The sequence below is a fragment of the Helianthus annuus genome, chromosome 2 (assembly GCF_002127325.2).
Source record: "Helianthus annuus cultivar XRQ/B chromosome 2, HanXRQr2.0-SUNRISE, whole genome shotgun sequence".
NCBI classification, from domain to species: domain Eukaryota; kingdom Viridiplantae; phylum Streptophyta; class Magnoliopsida; order Asterales; family Asteraceae; genus Helianthus; species Helianthus annuus.
The window spans coordinates 171,782,071-171,803,264 of record NC_035434.2 but is presented as its reverse complement, the minus strand read 5'-3'; the positions used below and the strand labels follow the sequence as shown (position 1 = coordinate 171,803,264).

Below are 21,194 nucleotides of genomic sequence, written 5' to 3'. Positions count from 1 at the left end.
TTTGGGGGGTTGTTGACCGTGTCCCGGATATCCTTGCATTATCTTACGAGATGGCCACGACCAGAGCACGGGGTGTAGGCGTACACCCGTCGTGTATAACTCTTTGATGTGTGTGTCAATTAAATCTCTAGCCGGACAGTAGATCCCGGGCACCAGAGATATAAGTGCATGTAAATCGTTCACAAAGTTATATTATAATATTATCCCAAGTTAATAAAAATATTTATGCCTTGTGCATTTAAATAAATTTTCAATCATTTTCAAAATGAGTCAGTCGATTTGTATTTACCAGTGTAAACTGACGTATTTTTCCCAAAAGATTAAGTGCAGGTACTATACGGAAATAGGCTGGCTGTTTCCTAGAGAGCGTCCACAATAGTCTCGCAAACTCGGACGACATTTATCTGTTGAACTATTGTTTCTATTTTTATTTGATCCGCCTGTGGATCCATTTCAACTACTGTGATATTTATTATTACACTTTATTTAAAGTTGAAATGTTTCTATTCTGCTTCCGCTGTGCATTATTATATTGTGTTGATTGTCTATGACGATGCCAACTACGTCACTGTACCCCACACCGGGCCCACCGGTGACACGTGGAAATTGGGGGTGTGACAGGTTGGTATCAGAGCCAACGCTGAGTGAATTAAACACTATCCTAACGTGCTTAATCTCAGTTACACAATTGCACATTCCTCGATTTTCGAGTCTAGACAAAGAACTTAGGAAATGTTCAACATTTCGTTTAATTTATTTTTATTTATTATTGCATTGTCTTATATATATGTTGTGCAACTTGTTTGATTTTTGACAGGATCAGGATGCCGCCAAGGATGAGAGGTCGTGGAGGATTTCCTACATCGCACGATCATGAGGCAGGGCCCTCACATAGACGAGCACCATCCGCCACGCACAACACAGCCGCCAACGACCTTTGGAGGTCTTTTGCCGAGCCTGCTAGGCATTCGGTTTCCGCGAGCACTTCTCCGTCATTACCCCACTCGTTTGGGCCCCATTCGGAGAACGGGCCCCATGACTCGCTTGGATCATACATACCGTTGCACCAGTCACCGCACCAGCATCCAGCGCCAGCCTACCAGGGTTTGTATAACCCTAATGCTTATGTGGAGGAGCCAGTGGGCCATAACCCACTTGGACAGGAGGACCACTTTTCTGGTGGTCACGAGATGGACGTAGACGAGGAGACGGACCCTTCGCTCCCACCATCAGGTACACCAAACCACCCGATTGAGATATCGGATGGGTCGCCATACACAGGATCACCATTTAATGGTGTGGACAGCTTCCAGGAGAGGTTTAAGCAGCATGATTGGTACTTCACCCCTAGCCACAACTCTCCGATGCTTCAGTCACTCCATGGTACTCCGATGCTCCAATCGCTCCATGGTTCGCCGGTGCACTCACAGCACCACTCGCAGCAGCTTCAGCAGCAGCCGCCTCTACCGCAGGACCTATCTGAGGCCCTGTGGCGCGACGTGATCACTCCGTCACCACCGCCGCCACCAGTCTTACCTCCTCCGCCTCAGAGGCCTAGGAGGAATGCGCGCATGTCTACGCGCGGAGGGATTCGCATAGGCACCCCTCCACGTGTTAGTAGCAGCCGCTACACGTCCCTACCCGGGGAGTCTGAGACAGGGGAGTCTCAGCATCCAGTATCGGAGGTTACTTCTGTTCCGATCCCGCCTCTGCCGCCGCAGAATTTTGGAGAGCCGATTCCGGCTTATGCTAGTGCCGCTCAGTTCAACCCGTTCGAGCAGGTATTCCCTCAGGGTTATGATTACACGGGAGACCCTTATTGGCAAGCTGTGAACTATAGCTCACTCCCACCTAGTGGTCCACTTGGAGACCCTTGGGCTGCTGGCCCATCTACTTTTGGTTACCCTCCGGGTTACCAGCAGCCACCGCAGCCGCAGCCTTACCAGCCGCCGCAGCCGCAGCACTACCAGCCACCACCACCGGCGCCTATGATGTCGCCGCCGCAGGTTCAGGAGATCCTGCAGGGGATTGATAGCATGCGACGCGAGTTTCAGCACAATATGCGAGAGGATCGCCGACGCACCAGTGGCATGTTTAAGAAGGTATTCGATTTGCTCAAGGGTAAGGGCAAGAAGGATCGTTGAATCCTTCGATTATCATTTTATGTACTCATGTCCCTGCGTGGACATTTATTCCAGTACTCTACCCCTGCGTGGGTATATCTATCTTTCTCTACCCCTGTGTGGGTATATTATCCTGTTAACCCCTGCGTGGGTTTGTTTTATTTTAGTTGTTATTGTTGTACTTGTTTAGCCCCTGCGCGGGCATGTTATTCATGCTAGTTATGTTATTTCAAAGTCCCGTTTAGGGCAATTATGTACTGGTATTTTATTGGAAATTTAAATGGTTAATTTGAATTTATCATTTTATTTGTATGCATGAATAATATTAAAATAATGGAAAATATCAATTTTTATTTGATTTGCCATTTTATAAGGTTCTTAGTAAGGTATAACCTAGCCTGAATGCCTTATTAACAGGCCTGGCCCTGATGGTAAAACCTGGTTGAAAAGATTCAACTCCCTGTTAACATCTGAGAACATGTTAACATTCTGGGCTAAGCGTGATCTATAGAATCACACGACCCACCTTTTAATAAATTATCTACAGATTATATCTGTATACAAGTCTATTAATGACTTGATACCTACGGGTTATGACTACGTCATATAGTGGCAGTTGTGGTCTATGACTCCCTGCCTAGTAAAGAAATATCTACAGATTTTATCTGTACACAAGTCTGTTAATGGCTTGATACCTACGGGTTATAACTATGTTATATAGTGACAGTTGTGGTTTATGACTCTCTGTCTAGTAAAGGATTATTTGTTTAATTATACAATTTATAATCCTATAAAAAATCTAAATTTATAATTTAGTAATTGTCCGTTGTGACTAGGCCTGTGATGCCAATATATATATTTTCATTCCTTGATTGCTAATAAAAGCCTGAATGAAATTAATTAAATTAACTGCTAAGGTTTTTGATACCATGGTTAATAAATCGTCTAGGACGATAATACTGTTAGGTTCTAAATAAGACCTTGTCCTTTATTGTAGCTTAAAGCTACAATGGCCAAATCGGAAGAAACCAACAGTCACTCTGGGGAACGCTCAGATAATGCAAAGATTCACGTTACCGGTGCAGAATTGCAAGCACTGATTGATAATGCTGTCGCCAAGGCTATGGATAGGCAGTTCAAAGAATCTAGTGGTACTCAGAGTAGAACCCGCTCAGTGACGCATGTCAAGGCTAAGACTCATTCTGGGGCTCATAGTAAGCCGCCGTCTAAAAAGAGTGAGCCGAAGAAAGCTGAGGATGATAATCATTCCTCCAACCACAGCAGCGTCCCAAAGCAGGAGATTGAACTGAAACGTGACACGTACAGCAGGTCCTGTACGTACAAATACTTTGTATCTTGCAAGCCCAGAGATTTCACTGGGGAAAAAGGAGCCGTCGACTGCATGACGTGGATCGACGAGATGGACACCGTAGTTGATATCAGCGGGTGTGCTGATAGGGACGTCGTGAAGTACGTGTCCCAGTCATTCAAAGGAGATGCGTTAGCATGGTGGAAGTCACTCCTACAAGCTGCCGGTAAGGCCACACTGTACGGTTTATCATGGGAACAGTTTGTGGCCCTGATAAAAGAAAACTTCTGTCCGCAGCACGAGGTGGAGCGAATTGAATCGGATTTTGTATCCTTAGTTATGAAGAACCTCGATTGTCAAGCGTATCTTACTACGTTCAACACGCTGTCTCGTTTAGTGCCTTACTTGGTGACCCCGGAGCCACGTAGGATTGCTCGATTCATTGGGGGTCTGGCACCGGAGATTAAAGCCAGCGTTAAAGCTTCAAGACCCACCACCTTTAGATCCGTAGCTGATCTATCCCTCTCCCTCACTCAAGACGTGGTTAGATTGAGAGCCATGAGGAGCTCTGAGGAGAACAAACGGAAACGTGAGGATGACACCTCACGAAGATCTGAAAAGCGACATAGAGGGAACAACGACCACAGGAAAGGGTCGGGGTCTAGGAAAAGTGATCATCAGTCGGGTGAGAAACCCAGATGCAAGATTTGTAGGAGACACCACTTTGGGAGGTGTCGGTTGGAAACTAAATCCCAGTCTTTCGAGAAACGTTGTGGAATCTGCAAGTCCACAGATCATAAAGCTGTGGATTGCAAGAAGATGAAGGATGCAACGTGTTTTGGTTGCAACGAGAAAGGGCACATTCGGCCCAACTGTCCAAAGTTTGCAAAGAAGGCCGAGGAAGGGAAGAAGACTAATGCGAGAGTCTTCAAAATGGACGCAAAGGAAGCAGTCCTTGACGATAACGTCATTACCGGTACGTTTCTTGTAAACGATATTTTTGCTAGAGTTTTGTTTGATTCGGGGGCTGATAAGTCGTTTGTAGATAATAAGTTTTGTAAACTGTTGAACCTTCCTGTTAAAACCTTAAGTGTGAAATATGAGGTGGAATTAGCCGATGGAACCATAGAAACCGCCTCAACTGTTCTAGATGGATGTGTTATATCCATTAGGAATCATTCTTTCCCGTTATACTTGCTTCCCTTTAAGCTAGCTGGATTCGACATAGTGATAGGCATGGATTGGTTGTCGAGTAACCAAGCCCAGATTCTGTGCAATAGAAAACAGGTGATAGTGAAGACTCCGTCTGGTGAGTCCCTTACTATACAAGGAGATACCCAGCATGGATTGCCGGAGCAAGTGTCCATGCTCAAGGCATCCAGGTGCATGCAGAAGGGATGTGTCATTTATATGGCACAAGTCACCATTGATGAGCCGAAGCCGAAGATTGAGGATATCCCTGTTATATCAGAATATCCTGAAGTATTTCCTGAAGAGCTACCCGGGTTGCCACCGGATAGACAAGTAGAGTTTCGGATAGATATCATACCAGGTGCAGCACCTGTAGCAAGAGCACCCTACAGATTGGCACCAACGGAGATGAAGGAGTTGAGGACGCAGTTGGATGAGCTTTTAGCTAAAGGTTTTATTAGACCTAGCTCGTCTCCTTGGGGAGCGCCAATCTTGTTCGTTAAGAAGAAGGACGGATCGATGCGTCTGTGCATCGATTACCGTGAGCTTAACAAGGTCACTATCAAGAATCGGTATCCGTTACCCAGGATCGACGATCTGTTCGATCAGTTGCAAGGAGCAAGTTACTTCTCCAAGATTGACCTCAGGTCAGGTTATCATCAGTTGAAGGTCAAGGAGGAAGACGTACACAAGACCGCGTTTAGGACTCGTTATGGACACTACGAGTTCCTAGTGATGCCGTTTGGGCTCACTAACGCACCAGCCGCGTTCATGGATCTCATGAATCGTGTCTGCAAACCCTATTTAGATAAGTTCGTTATCGTCTTTATTGACGACATCCTTATCTATTCGAAGAGCCAAGCTGACCATGAGAAACACCTTCGCTGTATTCTCAAACTTCTGTATCAAGAGAAGCTTTATGCCAAATTCTCGAAGTGGGAATTTTGGCTTCGAGAAGTCCAATTCCTTGGACATGTAGTAAGTGAGCGTGGTATCCAAGTAGATCCCGCTAAGGTCGAAGCAGTCATGAATTGGCAGGAGCCGAAGACGCCAACGGAAATTCGCAGTTTCCTTGGGTTGGCAGGATATTATAGGAGATTCATCGAGAACTTCTCAAGGATTGCTGCGCCCCTAACCTCATTGACCCGTAAGAAGATTAAGTTTGATTGGGGCCCTAAGCAGCAGGAATCCTTTGACATTCTGAAGCAGAAGCTGAGCAATGCGCCAGTGTTGACATTGCCCGATGGTATAGATGAATTTGTGGTGTATTGTGATGCATCACATACTGGCATGGGCTGTGTACTCATGCAGAAAGGCAAAGTCATTGCCTACGCTTCTCGACAGCTAAAGGTGCACGAGAAGAACTACACCACCCACGATTTGGAATTGGGTGCGGTTGTATTTGCTTTGAAGTTATGGAGACATTACTTGTATGGAACCAAGTGCATAATTTATTCGGATCACAAGAGTCTTCAGCATTTGTTCAATCAGAAGGAATTGAACATGCGTCAAAGGCGATGGATGGAAACTCTCAATGATTATGACTGTGAGATAAGATACCATCCAGGCAAGGCAAATGTGGTTGCCGACGCCTTAAGTAGAAAGGAAAGGGTTAAACCGATCAGAATCAATGCCAAGCGCATTGAGATAAGAAATAGTTGAATGAAAGGGTGTTAGCTGCACAGAAGGAAGCTGTGCTGGAAGCTAACTATTCTACAGAAAAGTTGGGAGTAACTGAGGAGCAGTTATCCCACGACAAGGATGGGATGCTACGCCTAAACGGACGAATATGGGTTCCAGTATATGGAGGACTTCGGGATGTTATCCTCCAGGAGGCCCACAGCTCTAAATATTCCGTTCATCCTGGAGCTGATAAGATGTACCAGGATTTGAAATCAAACTACTGGTGGATTGGTTTGAAAAAGTCCGTGGCCGAGTATGTGGCCAAATGTTTGACTTGTGCGCAAGTCAAGGCTGAGCATCAGAAGCCGTCAGGTTTGCTTCAGCAACCTGAAATTCCCAAGTGGAAATGGGAAATGGTGACAATGGATTTTATCACCAAGTTGCCGAAGACGAAAAAGGGAAATGATACCATATGGGTCATAGTTGACAGACTGACTAAGTCAGCTCATTTTCTACCCATCAAGGAGACGTATAGCTCAGATATGTTAGCACAATTATACGTCGATAAGATAGTAGCGCTACATGGTATACCTATATCTATTATCTCTGATAGAGATACTAGATATACGTCACATTTTTGGAAAAGTTTCCAACAGTCGTTGGGCACTCGTTTGAATTTTAGTACGGCTTATCATCCTCAAACCGATGGTCAGAGTGAGCGTACTATTCAAACCCTGGAAGACATGCTTCGTGCATGTGCGATCGACTTAGGTGGTAGTTGGGATAAGCACCTACCACTGATTGAATTCTCCTACAACAACAGCTACCATTCCAGCATAAAGGCTGCGCCTTTTGAGGCCCTATACGGTAGAAAGTGTAGATCGCCCATTTGTTGGGCAGAAGTTGGAGATGTCCAGTTGTCTGGACCAGATATCGTCTTTGAGACGACAGACAAGATCGTTCAGATCCGTGATCGTTTGAAAGCTGCCAGGGATAGGCAGAAAAGTTATGCGGATCCTAAGCGCAAAGATTTTCACTTCGATGTGGGTGAAAAAGTATTGCTCAAAGTATCACCTTGGAAAGGTGTGATGAGATTTGGAAAGAAAGGCAAGCTGAGCCCGAGATACATAGGACCTTTCGAGATAATCGAACGTGTCGGGGCAGTCGCTTACAAGTTAAACTTGCCTGAAGAGCTTAGTGCCATTCATAATGTGTTCCATATCTGTAATTTGAAGAAGTGTTTCGCTGACGATTCACTGGTTATACCGCATACAGATATACACATAGACGAAAGTCTAAAGTTTGTCGAAAAACCTTTGTCGATCGAGGATCGACAGGTAAAGAAGCTTCGAAGGAAGCAAGTGCCTATTGTTAAGGTCAAATGGGATGCCCGTAGAGGTCCCGAATACACGTGGGAAGTGGAATCCACAATGAAAGATAAATATCCCCATTTGTTTGAATAAATCTCGGGGTCGAGATTTCTTTTAAGGGGGTGAGGATGTAACACCTCGAAAAATTTCGGCCAATAATGTCTTGACACGTGTCATAAGGTTCCGTTATGTGAAAACATACTTTAGAGGGACTAAAAGTGACAAACGGTGAAAACTATGGAACGTAAGGGTCCAAAGTGTCAACAATGGATAAATAGGCTCTATGATAACCCCACATAATGTTTATAACCTTTAACGGATGGTTCATGGATCATACGACGCGGAAATTGCCCAAAAGTGAAGTATTGTAAACTATAGGGGCCAAAAGTGTCAACATGTTTAAATTATACCTCTGAGTGAACTTTTGGCAGACCCGAAGCTTTGTATAGCTAAAATATACTCACTAGAATATGTGGTAAAAATTTCATGAAGTTTCGTCAACGTATGAGAAAGTTATGGCCAAAACCGTACTTAAGGGACTAGAAGCGTCAACGTCGAATTTCAGGGCTTTTCGGTTGAGCGCAAAGTTATCCGAGGGCATTACCATGTTGGTAAAAGTCCTAAGGTTCTTAGAAACCAAGTTTGAGGGTTTACGGGTCGAGAAAAGTAGCCGAAACGGCACGTTCGAGCTCAGGGACCAATTCTGTCAATACACGAAAGTTGTTTGGCTGAAACAGGGGTCAGGCGACCCGCCTGGGAAAGCCCAAGCGGGCCGCGTGGGTTGCCCAGCGACAGAAATCGTGTTTGGGTCAGATTTGGGTCCGATTTTGAGTTGCTATCAGCTGGTCTTGCCTCCAATTGCACCAATTAAGAGCCATGCATGCCTACCATCAACAGTAAACCTCAGAATCTCAGCTTTAAATCCGAATTTAGCTCATTTCTTGACATTTACAATAGTGAACAAGAACACCAAGACTTGCAAGAGCTCTCAAAGCTTCTCTGGAGATAATCTGAGCATCAAGGCCGACTTCTAGTGTCCACTAAACATCTTTAGGACCATTGTAAGCATTCAATTCGTTCTCTAATCCATTCTTGTTGTGATTATTAGTAAAAGTCAAACTGGGTGTTCATAACCTTTGACTTTCTGATTAAACGGATTTCTTTCAGTAATTTCTCGAATTGAAACTTGTTATAGATTGGTATTTATGTGGGAAACAAACCCTCTAAAGGGTACTAACTGATTCCCACTACATGCATGCTTAATGTCGAGTCAAACCTATTTCTAAAAAGTCAACAGAAGTGATTTTTGCGAAAAATGACATGATTAATGATATAGATGACATGCAACCTGATTGATCATTGAAAATAACTTGTAACATATATATAAATGTGTTTTAATCATCATCAACTCGACAATCTATAGTATAGCCACGAATCGGAACCGAAAGTCTTGTAAAACGATTATTGCATAGACTATCGATTCGGATTCATACATGCATGTTCGAGATCTGCATTGGAATGTATTTTTGACTATTTTTATTTTAGTTAAACTTCCTGGAATTTTCTTTGATTGAGTCTATGCTTAGCCTATTCGAATGCTTGTTTCCGGTTTATGCATAAAGTTGACTATCTTGCCCTTTTTGATTTAAAACGGGATTTTTGGAAAAGTAAAAGAGTAGAGATCTGTATTTTTATTATATAAACTTGCACCGAAAATTTCGGATCAGTTGGTAGTCCAGATTGTGAGTTATGGCCATTAGCGTAAAACTATATTATAAATTTACATAAACGGTCCTTTTTGCGTAGAACCCGTTTCTGGCCACATTTTGGTACAAAACTTTTTACCAACTGATTATATATAATATTCTGGGAATTTTGATGATTTTTAATTAATTTTTGGCTGAACGGATCCTCGATCACCTAGCCATTTCGGCTTATGTCGGTTTGACCGTTTTAGCCATAAAATGAGTTTTACACATCCTTTTGACCCGAAACCTTTTTCTACTGATTTTATATGATGAATAAATTATTTTAAGTATTCTGGAAATATAAAAATCTCAGATTTACTGTGAAAACCCGAAAACGCCCTTAAATCGTATTTTTAGCGTTTTAACGCATAGTAAAGCGTTATACTTGTTTTAAACATATAAGACCCATACCTACTGATGTGTTTAGCATATTTTCATATAAAAACAGTAAGTATAATATTTTGAACTCAGGTTTCCAGTTTTGACGTTTTTAGCCCTTGTGAAATTACTAAATTACCCCTATGGTGCATAGTTTGGTTTTAAATGATATATTTGACATATGGGTCATACCCTACTGATATAATATGTTATATTAAGTATATTTACTGTATGAACCAGACCCGAAACTCAGATTTCTAATTTTATCCTTTTATTATCTTTTAAATGACCAAAATGCCCTTCTAAGGCATAAATTGAGTTTAAAATTATCCCGGGCAATATAGAACATAACTTACTGATATAATATCATATTCTAAGCATATTAATTCAGGGAACTTGCATTTGAATCTTTTGGCTACCCGTATCACCCTTTTCGCGTTCGGTTTGGTTTACGTAACTAGTTTGCGTAAATTGACCGAAACGGGTCAAACGATATCGTTTTTACTTCAAAATCCAGAATGTATTTAGTATACCCATATTATACAAATATTCAAACTTGTCGGGTCTAAATCACATTCTATCCGGTCTTTCGCTTAATCGTGCGTAAACCGTATCACTCCTAAAACTAACCGGTCAAAGCTTAGGCTTAAATAAAAGACCCGTTAGGAATCTAATAGGTTAATTATAAACCTTTGTTCCAGATTAGGAAGCCCGGTAAAAGCTATCACCACTTATCGTTTGTGACTTATACTTGCTCAGGTAAATACATTTTGACTTATTTTCCCTATACGGGCTTGGGGTACGGTATTTAAAATACCGCTTGATCGGGCGCACAAGTCCTGCTCCTTATAGGTGTTCAGTCTTGAATAGCTTGTGCGACTTCGTTTAAACAGTTTTGTCTTACTTAAAAGGCTTTGGGGGGTTGTTGACCGTGTCCCGGATATCCTTGGCATTATCTTACGAGATGGCCACGACCAGAGCACGGGGTGTAGGCGTACACCCGTCGTGTATAACTCTTTGATGTGGTGTGTCAATTAAATCTCTAGCCCGGACAGTAGATCCCGGGCCACCAGAGATATAAGTGCATGTAAATCGTTCACAAGTTTATATTATATAATTATCCCAAGTTAATAAAAATATTTATGCCTTGTGCATTTAAATAAATTTTCAATCATTTTCAAAATGAGTCAGTCGATTTGTATTTACCAGTGTAAACTGACGTATTTTTCCCAAAAGATTAAGTGCAGGTACTATACGGAAATAGGCTGGCTGTTTCCTAGAGAGCGTCCACAATAGTCTCGCAAACTCGGACGACATTTATCTGTTGAACTATTGTTTCTATTTTTATTTGATCCGCCTGTGGATCCATTTCAACTACTGTGATATTTATTATTACACTTTATTTAAAGTTGAAATGTTTCTATTCTGCTTCCGCTGTGCATTATTATATTGTGTTGATTGTCTATGACGATGCCAACTACGTCACTGTACCCCACACCGGGCCCACCGGTGACACGTGGAAATTGGGGGTGTGACATTCACTCACCAGTATTTCCCACTGACAAAACCTTTTTAAAACGCGTTTCAGGTAACAAAATGTGAAAGCCAACTAGAAGCCAGCTGGACAGCACTGGAGGCTTGGAAAAGTGGCAATAAAAGTTACCCAAATAAAAGAAAGCGTTTATTTCAATAAAATGGGAGTTATCCCTGTAATTCAGTTTGTAATAAAAACTTGGGTTTTACCCATGCGTTTAATATTATAAAATATGGTGGTTTATTCTGATTTAAATATTTCCTAACTACGGTCCTGATGAAAATTCCGCTGCCAAATTGGATAAATAAATGTGATACCACCGAAACTGGCTCACGGCCGCCCGTTCCCCGGTAATTGGGAGCGGGGGTTGTGACATGTACCTTTAATTGATGATATCCTGATCTTAAATCAATTTTAGAGAAAAATCGAGCTCCTTGAAGTTGATCAAACAAATCATCGATTCTTGGTAATGGGTACCGATTCTTAATCGTGACTTTGTTCAATTCACGGTAGTCAATGCACATACGCATCGATCCGTCCTTCTTTTTGACAAACAATATTGGTGCTCCCCACGGCGATGAACTTGGCTGTATAAATCCTTTTTCCAATAATTCGTCTAATTGTTTCTTCAGTTCTTGCATTTCAGCGGGTGCTAAACGATAAGGTGCTTTGGCAATTGGTGATGTTCCTGGTAGCAGATGGATTCTGAATTCGACTTCTCGGTCTGGTGGTAATTCAGGTAATTCTTCTGGAAAGACATCTGAAAATTGGGATACTACTGGGATATCTTTTAATTCTTTTCCTTTGGTGTTAGTGATTACCGAAATCAAATACACTACAGACCCTTTTCTTATACAACTTGCAGTTTTCATCACAGAGATGAATTTGGTGGATCTAAAAGGTTTATCTCCTTTAATTGTGATCTTTTCACCTCTTGGTGATTTTAATTGAATTGTCTTTTGATCACATAAAATACTGGCTTTATTGGCTATTAACCAATCCATTCCTAACACAACATCAAATCCAGCCAGATTCATTGGGTAAAGGTTTGCAATAAATTTTTGATTAAAAATTTCTATTCTTGCTTCCTGCAAGATTTCAGAAATCCTAACAGTTTCTCCATTTGCGGTTTCTACTAGACATTCTTGTGGTAGTTTAGTTAATGATTGATTTAGGAGTTTGCAAAACGAAGTATTAATAAAACTTTGGTTTGCACCAGAGTCAAATAATACTTTAGCAAAAATATCATTAACTAAAAACGTACCAGCAATGACGTCCGGGATCATCTTGGCTTCGTCTGCAGTCAACACGAATGCTCTAGCATTTCTAGGGTTCTTGTTGTTCGCAGCTGGAGTCAACTTTGGGCAGTTTGTCTTGATATGACCTGGTTCCCCACAGTTGAAGCATACCCGACTATTAGCTTTCTTCCTGCAGTCTTCTTCCTTGTGACCTGAGATTTTGCAGAAATTGCAATATATGGAGCATTTTCCAGAATGCTTCCTTTTGTAGTACTTGCAATAAGGGGCAGATGTAGATCCTGCATTCTTACGGTTGAAATTCCTAGAACGGAATTCTTGGGTAAGCCTTTGGGATAAGTTTCTCCTCTGATCTTCTTCCCTAGTTCTTACTAGTTCATCGGTCAAGGTATTGGCTAGTTCTACAGCTTCCTCTATAGTTTGGGGTCTAGCTGCCTTGACTACATGCCTAATCTCCCCAATTAATCCCCAAATGTAACGGGAAATTAATACCGGTTCAGGTGATGCAAGGGTTGGCACTATTCTAGCATATTCAAAGAATGTGGTAGTGTAACCTTTACTGTCTACCCCGGTCATTCTGAGATTCAGAAATTTATTTGCTATCTGTTCTTTTTCATTAGGAGGGCAGAATTTCCTTTCTACCATGTTCTTGAATTCCTCCCATTCTATGTTATAAACCCTATCATTTCCTCTGGATTGGAGGATAGTGTTCCACCATTCTAGAGCTGCATTTTTAAACAGATTTGAAGCAAACATTATTTTATCTTCCTCAGCACACTTGCTTATTTTCAGAACTGCCTCAGTTTTCTCTATCCAGCGTAAAGCTGCAATGGGTCCTTCATTGCCCGAGAATTCTATTGGTTTGCAGGACCAGAATTCCTTGTAAGAACAACCATATGGCATGGTTCTTCTTCTTTTGGGAATGGGCGCTTGAAGTATAAGTCCATTGTTCACGCTGTTTTCTGGTTCAGTTGATCGCTTACTGCTATGCTTACTTTTATTATTCGCTTCTTGAACCGTTTGAATAATAAATGGCATCGCATCTATAACTCCCTGTGCCACAATATGCTGAACGGCACTATTATCCATTTGGTTTCCGTTGTTATTGTTGTTCAGATTCTCGTTAACCACGTTATTGTTACTCTGGTTATCGTTATTCAGATTTTCTTGATTTTCCTCGTCAGCCATCTGAATTTTAAACATTTATCAAATATTAATATCACAAATAATATTTGTATACAACCAATCACATAACACGCACTTTTTAACCAAAAGCGTCGAGCATTGCGACTTTTACTCTATTTTATATATTATGCATCAATACACACTAGTACAGAAATTTAAATTACAGTACCGACTGAAAATATAAAACTACAATACTAATAGTATGCATCCGTAGTTTTTTTTTTCTAACACATACACATATATATTATTATATTATATTATTATTACTACTACCGTCCTGTCATCACGTTTACTGATATGGATTCATCCAAAAATCCATATTGCGCTCGTCATACTTCCAGACGAGACGCTCTCCCACCTGTCGCAACCTTTCACTGCTTTCTAAAATTTCCTCCCCAAAAGTCCTAAGTTCTTGAACATTTTCTGCACTCATTGGGGGTGCAGGTTCTAGGACTGGGTTTGGAATCTGAGGTACGGGGCTTGGTAAGGGTAAGGATTTTCCAAGATTTCCCTAACATATGCATCACTAATATTGTAGGGATCTTGAGGATCTAACCCTGGGTAGGCTCCTAGATTTGGCATCGGCACATTTTCCTGAATTGGGTTCTGTTGCACATAATCCCTAACCTCGTTCCACCAGGGATCGTAATTGTTTGGGTCTAGGGGATTGGGTGCAGGTACCCTAGGTATCTCTTCTAGGTTTTCCACTTCCATGGGTTGGTCAAGATTTGGTAATTGGGGTTGAGGTGCAAGCATTTGTTCCAGGTTTGGGTCAGCAGCAGTGGTTGCTAAAATATGGATATTAGCTATACCCCTATTGAGCATATCCCGAGCATAAGCATCGGTCTCTCTTTTTGCTGCAGCTAACACTCGCTGATCCTGTAACTTTTTCATTCTTTTCCTACGTTCGTGTGCTCCCCTACTGAACCATCCCCTCTTTTTCTGAGGAAATGGCTCTTCAGACTGAGCCTTAAACACAAAGATTCCTTCTTCTGTGTCAGCAGAATACCCTGAAAGGGCAGGCTGAGAAGAGGTGCCTTCGCTCCTAGGTGAACCGGACAGTTGACGATATGCGTCAGAGGGTCCTTGGTCGCTCATACTGTAAACTAACAAATAGTCAGATAACACATAACAAGTAAATACAATTATGCACGTATTTCCGTTAATTTATTTCCTAACAGTTTGAATTTTGATGTCAGCGGAACACTTCTGTGGCTGAATCAGTGGCATAGCTCTGATACCACCTCCTGTCACAACCCCCGATCCCTCGATTCCGGGAACGGGCGGCCGCGAGCCAGTTGCGGTGGTATCACGTTATTTAATTTATTTGGCAGCGGAAATTTTCATCAGGACCGTAGTTAGGAAATACTTAATCAGAGTAAACCACCTTCTTTTATAATATTAAACAAATGGGTAAAACCCAAGTTTTTATTACAACTGAATTACAGGGATAAATCCCTCTTTATTGAAATAAACGCTTTCTTTTATTTAGGTAACTTTTATAGCCACTTTTCCAAGCCTTCAGTGCTCTCCAGCTGGCTTCTATTTGGCTTTCACATTTTGTTACCTGAAACGCGTTTTAAAAAGGTTTTGTCAGTGGGAAATACTGGTGAATAAATCTCAGTTTAATCAAGAAATATTAATTTAATTTAAACAGTATTGAGGGCGATTACAATGTTTATATCTACCCAATTACTCATTCAGTAGTGTCAAGTCTGACTGAGGGTCATATTACACATTGGCTAACTCGTCGTCCAATGGTAACGTTACTACAATTTTGTATACAAAACCCCAACATACCGGCAGTAATTGTAGAATTACAAAGACTCAATCACTGCTAAATTGCATTGTAAAAAGATTAAGGTTTTGTAAAAACTGTTAACAAAAAGGTGATTACTCACAAAAATGAGTATTGAAAAAGGAGATTAACTCACATTGCTGTTTTAGGTTATCCTTTATGGTTTCTTGGTGAATTATCTATAATTTACACAAATGCACGTGTGTTAGTATAATAACCCATTTTAACATTAGTAATACCCTCCCCGAGACGGCATTCCAACGACTACGTCGGGCAGAACCACGACAGCCGTTACGGAACCCTAGATCAATCGGGCAGCGTATTTAATACGTCTCCAGGGGTTATAATACTTACATCGTAGCAGAACCTCGCTATTTTAGAGGGGTATAACGCCCGGCTATAATAATGCCACTATAGAAAAGTAAGAAAGAAAGAAACGAATGAGCGAAACGGACTGAAGGCCGTTGGCCTCTATTTATAGTTGTGAAATCGAGTCCCCACGCGGCCCGCGTGGAGTTTGGGCCGGGTTCACGCGGCCCGCGTCAACTCCGGGTCAAAGCGTAGCTTGGTCCGGTCACACACTAGGTTCGACACGCGCTGGACACGTGGCGGCTCCGGGTCATGCCACCATTTAGGACGCGCGCGGCCCGCATCCACTAAACATAAACCTTACGCGGCCCGCCTAGACTAAAGAAATTAAAGGAATCCGGATCATATCCCTTCGCGGCCCGCATTACATGTTGGGGTGGGTCTATGCGGCCCGCCTCAACTTAATAATTATTGTTTTTAATTTATTTTATATAATATATCCTAATTTGGGCTCGGTTTTCACAAACGGGGAACGTATAAAGACAAATAGATGTATTAAAAATACATTAGGGTATTGGAATTAATATGAGGATGTCGGTTTTACCGAGGGTTGTTATACAAGTTGACCCATTTGAGTGGTCAACGATTGGATGCTTTTGTCACGAACCTCTTCCTTTTGCATCCGAACCTCATCACGTTGGTTCATTCGTTGCATCTCCATTTGCATCGCCTTCAACATCTCCATCATCTCATTTCCACCCGAAGAACTTTGACCCGTTTGATATTGCCTTTGAAATCCTTGGTTTCCTTGGAAATTCGGGTTTGCTTGATTTGAAGGGTTCCCATATCTAAAGTTCGGGTGGTTCCTCAATCCGGGGCGGTAGGTATTGGAATTCATGTTGTTGTAGTTCCTACCACCTCCTCCTTGACCTTGACCTTGAACCGCATGGACCTCCTCGTATTGCCCTTCCAACATCCCTTGGCAATTTTCAGCCGCATGACCTATTTCATTACACAAAGCACAAACATCATAAATTTGGTTAGTGGTTTGAACATTACCATCATCTATGGCGTGCACTTGCGGTCGGTTAGTGGTCGGTCGGGCTCTTCTTGAGGCTTGAGCTTTCCTCTTTGATGTAGTTGCCATACTTTCCAAGAACTCCCAATCTTCATTCTCATAGTTTGTTCCAAAAGTCCCACCGGTGATAGACATCAAATCACGTGCGTCTTCGGCACTCAACCCCTCATGAAAGGCATTCATCAACTCCCACAATTCAATTCCATGATGAGGGCAGTTTTTAATCATCATATTGAAGCGCTCAAACGCCTCATGAAACATCTCACCATGTTGTTGTTGAAAGCTTCTCAATCCCTTCCTTGCATCATTGGTCTTTTGGGCGGTGTAAAACTCATCCAAGAAGGTTTGTTGCATCTCCCCCCATGTATATATTGATGCCGAAGGTAACGTGTAGAACCATTTCTTAGCCTTCTCTTCCAAAGAAAATTGGAACAAAACCAATTTGATGTCGTCGGCTGAAAACCCTTGACTCCCAAGAGTGTTGCAAATAGAATCATAAGCCTCTAAATGAAAATAAGGCTCCTCATTTGCCAACCCCTTGTACTTTGGTAAACTTTGTAACGAGTTGGTTCTTACTTCGAATGTTCGCCCTTGATCATTATGAGGAATGACTACCGGTGATGGGTTTTGCGTGATTACTGGCCGAAAATGTGCTTCAATGCCCCTCACATTTTCTCTAAGATGTCTTCTTGGTACACCATACCTACCTCTCGGAATAATAGGACCATCCGGCCTTGGTACTTGCCCTTGCGGTGCGTTCGGTTGGTGAAACTGTTGTTGTCGCATCGGTGGGCGCTGAGGTGGTCTTTGAAATTGTTGTTGGTGTACATGTTGTGGCCGGACTTGTTGCAATGGAATCGGTTGTGGCATTGGTGGCCCTTGTGGTCTTGGCCGAATGTGTTGTGGTATAAGTTGTTGTTGTTGCATTCCACCAACACTCGCCATCCCTTGTGATTGACTTTGAACATACCCAAAATCCCCGTGATCACCATAGTCTCCATAACCGTACCCATCATCTTCATACCCCTCAAAGTCTTCGAATCCCTCATCGTAACCACCCCCTTGAACTCCTGAAGTTTGCCCAAATGGAATGGTCGAATACTGAAAACCCGACTGTTGTGGTCTAAAGGATGAGGTAGCATGCACAATAGTTGAATTTGGTGCAATTATGAAAGTGGATGTTGATTGACCCGTAGTTGGGGGAAAGAAGTGAGATAATGGTGGGATTGTGGTGGATGGATCGTAGGTGATGGAAGGCTCAGTTTGAGTGGTGATTGGTTGGGTGACATTGGATGGTGTGAATTCAGCAGTGGTGTTAGGAAATGTGGTGTTTGGTGATGGTTGGGCGGAAGTAGGTATAAAGGTTGAGGATGATTGACCCGTTGTAGGTGGAATTTGGGAATCAGCCATGATGTTTCTTGGTGTGATGGGTGAAGTGGGTGAACCAACGGTTTTGTTTTCTCGCAATAAAACTCGGTTTTGTCTTAACGTTCTTTCAATTTCCGGATCAAACGATAGCGGTGATGACCTGTGAGAGCCTCTAGTATGCATACACCTGAAGTACCTGCACACTAAACACAACCAACGTAAACCCGAAAATAACAAACAAAACTATTAAACTAACACACGTTGCGCACTACTCCCCGGCAACGGCGCCAAAATTTGACGTGATTGTCGTGGGTCACGCAAATTTAATCCCAAATACAACTATAGATAGCGGTAATAGGGTATCGAACTCAGAGAGTATGTGGAAAGTGTGTTGATTTTATAGCTTTGCAATTAACTACAATTAACCTAATTTGCAGAAAAATAAAGATCAATGAGTTGGATTGTTGTTTTCGAAAACTAAATTAATAACTAAATTGCAAATCAAAGAGTGTTTTTGTAAACAGATTAGGAACAAGCGACCATCCTAGATTTCAGGTTTTAATCCACACTAATGTTTATGCTTACTAGAAAGAACCACATAGACATGGCTCGTGTTTGATTATCTGTTTGTGATGAAAGAGAACTAAGTACTCGGATTATAAAATGCGAGGTTGTTACTCGATGATCAATTGACAATTATCCAACCCTAATCCCTCCCATGATATCTCGATTGCCAACGGCACCAAGAACGTATGGTTTAGGTTAAAATCAAACAATAATCAACAATTTACAAACAAATATCCAAACACCATAATAACTCAAACAAACATTCAAAGTTATTATTCTAGAAATTCAAGCACAAACATAGTGTTTCAAAAGCAAACCTTACATCTAGGATGATCACCAAAAGTTTAGCCACGCATGACTTGGTACATCATCTTCACACAACGATTAATGTTCATACGAATCGAATACACAAACCGAATGATAGAAATTGTCTAAAACCAAGCCAAGATAGCCAAAATCGCCCCCAAGGTGTTCTCTAACCATCCAATGATGAGAATACATGAAAAGACACCATAAAACTGATTAAATGAGGGCAGTTACGTTTTCCTCGCAGCCTCCACTGTAAATTACGGTACCACCGTAAGTTACGGTGGACCAAAAAGTGTTACGGTGGGTCTCTACTGCCTTACGGTGGTCGAAAAATGCTGGGGTCTACCGTAAATTACGGTACCACCGTAATTTACGGTAGGCTTCAGCATGAAATTTTGTTTTCAGCATAACTTTTTCGTTTCAACTCCGTTTTCTTCACCGTTTTCACCTCCGTTCTCGTAATTCCGTCCTCTATCATGCTATCTTCTTAGTTCTTCAGTTCTAATAAATTATTTTCTTCATGTATTCTCCATCTTTCAATATCTAATCCAACCGCGCCTATTCCGAAGCTTCATTTCCACACTTTTAAGCTCCGAATGTACCTGAAACATAAGCAACCGTAGTTATCTAATTCAAGATAATTACACAATTAAATGAGGGATAAACTTGTCTTTTAACATTATAGAGGGTTGTCCTACGGACCACCCGTCACTGAACTGAATCAGGATCCTCCAGTTATTATTGAGGATGCTGATTCTTCTGATGATGAATCCGATGATACTAACGTAGCAAAGTCTGATGTGGAAATCAAAGAAGAGGACATACCTCTTGAGAATCATATTCTATGTGATCCTCCTGCAAAAACCGCTAAGACTGTTGCAATCGAGTCCATGTCTGCAAAAGAGTCGGAGAGTGTGAATTTGCTGTACACTCTTGTTGGTGATGATAAAATTTATTCTGACAAAGATTTTCCTATTAAGAATGTTAATCAATCTTTAATAAGTAAAGTCTTTGAAAATTCGACAAGTAAGTTTTTGAGAAAGACAGGATCACGTGTTACAGTAACACAATGTCCTCCTATTCCAAAGGTTGAAGTTCGAAAACAATTTGGCAATAAGAAATTACCAACAGTGCAAAAACAGCAAAATCACACCAAGCAAAAAGGAAAATTACCGGCTCAAGATCAAAAGAAGCCGAATTAGAAAAAGAACAAGAATGTGAACTTTGTGAAATCAAAGGGAACAGACAAAATTGAAACGTTTGAGAACAAATCAAACTTGGATTTTGTTAAGAAAGCAACTGTGTCTAAAAGAAATGAATCAAGCAGTTCAAAACCTAGTACCTCGGGATCACAAAGTTCATCATCATCGGCAAGACGATCACATGATACTTCGGGGTTTGTTGAACGAAGATCATGTTTTGAATGCGGTACAATTGGACATGTAATTCGAAATTGTCCATATCTTCATAAAAAAAAAGGCAAAGTTGATGTTCCCCGTGACCAAACTGATCGTAAGTGATCTGTTTCTGTAAAACAAGATCCCCGTCTTGTAAAAGAAAGGGAGAAGAAACATAAACGCCAACAGGTCAAGGAAATTGAAAAGGCGATTAAAACCGATGTGGTTAACAAAACATCTATTTCTGTCAAACCAGACAATTCAAAAACTTCAGACAACCATGAAGTTAAGATTTTAAAGAATAACACTGGTAAAACAAAACAGACCTGGAAACCAAAAACGGTTGTCGAATCAGGGGGACCATCACAATTTACGAATCATCAAAGAATAGAAGTTATTGTTGTTGATGAAAATGGAAGACCCAAGACCACAATGGCTTGGGTCCCCCTCTCCAACTAATCTCTGAATGAGTGTGCAGGATGTTCCAGGAGGAACTATTGATAGTCTTAGGATTGTTGATAGTGGAGCGTCCATGCACAAGATTGGCGACATAAGGCTCCGAAATATTGTTATATCTAGGAAAATGTTGTTGCCATTGATGGAGAGAGAGAGGAAAGAAAAAGAAAAAGAAGAAGAATATGTTGGTGAAAG

At 41.6% G+C, this 21,194-nt stretch overlaps 1 non-coding gene across 1 annotated transcript; it reads left to right on the top strand.

Moving 5' to 3' along the window:
• The first annotated feature begins 17,101 nt into the window (after positions 1-17,101).
• LOC118489912 lies at positions 17,102-17,207 on the top strand. Its single transcript, XR_004887924.1, has one exon. It is a non-coding gene; the product is annotated as a small nucleolar RNA R71 (small nucleolar RNA).
• The last annotated feature ends 3,987 nt before the right edge of the window (positions 17,208-21,194 follow it).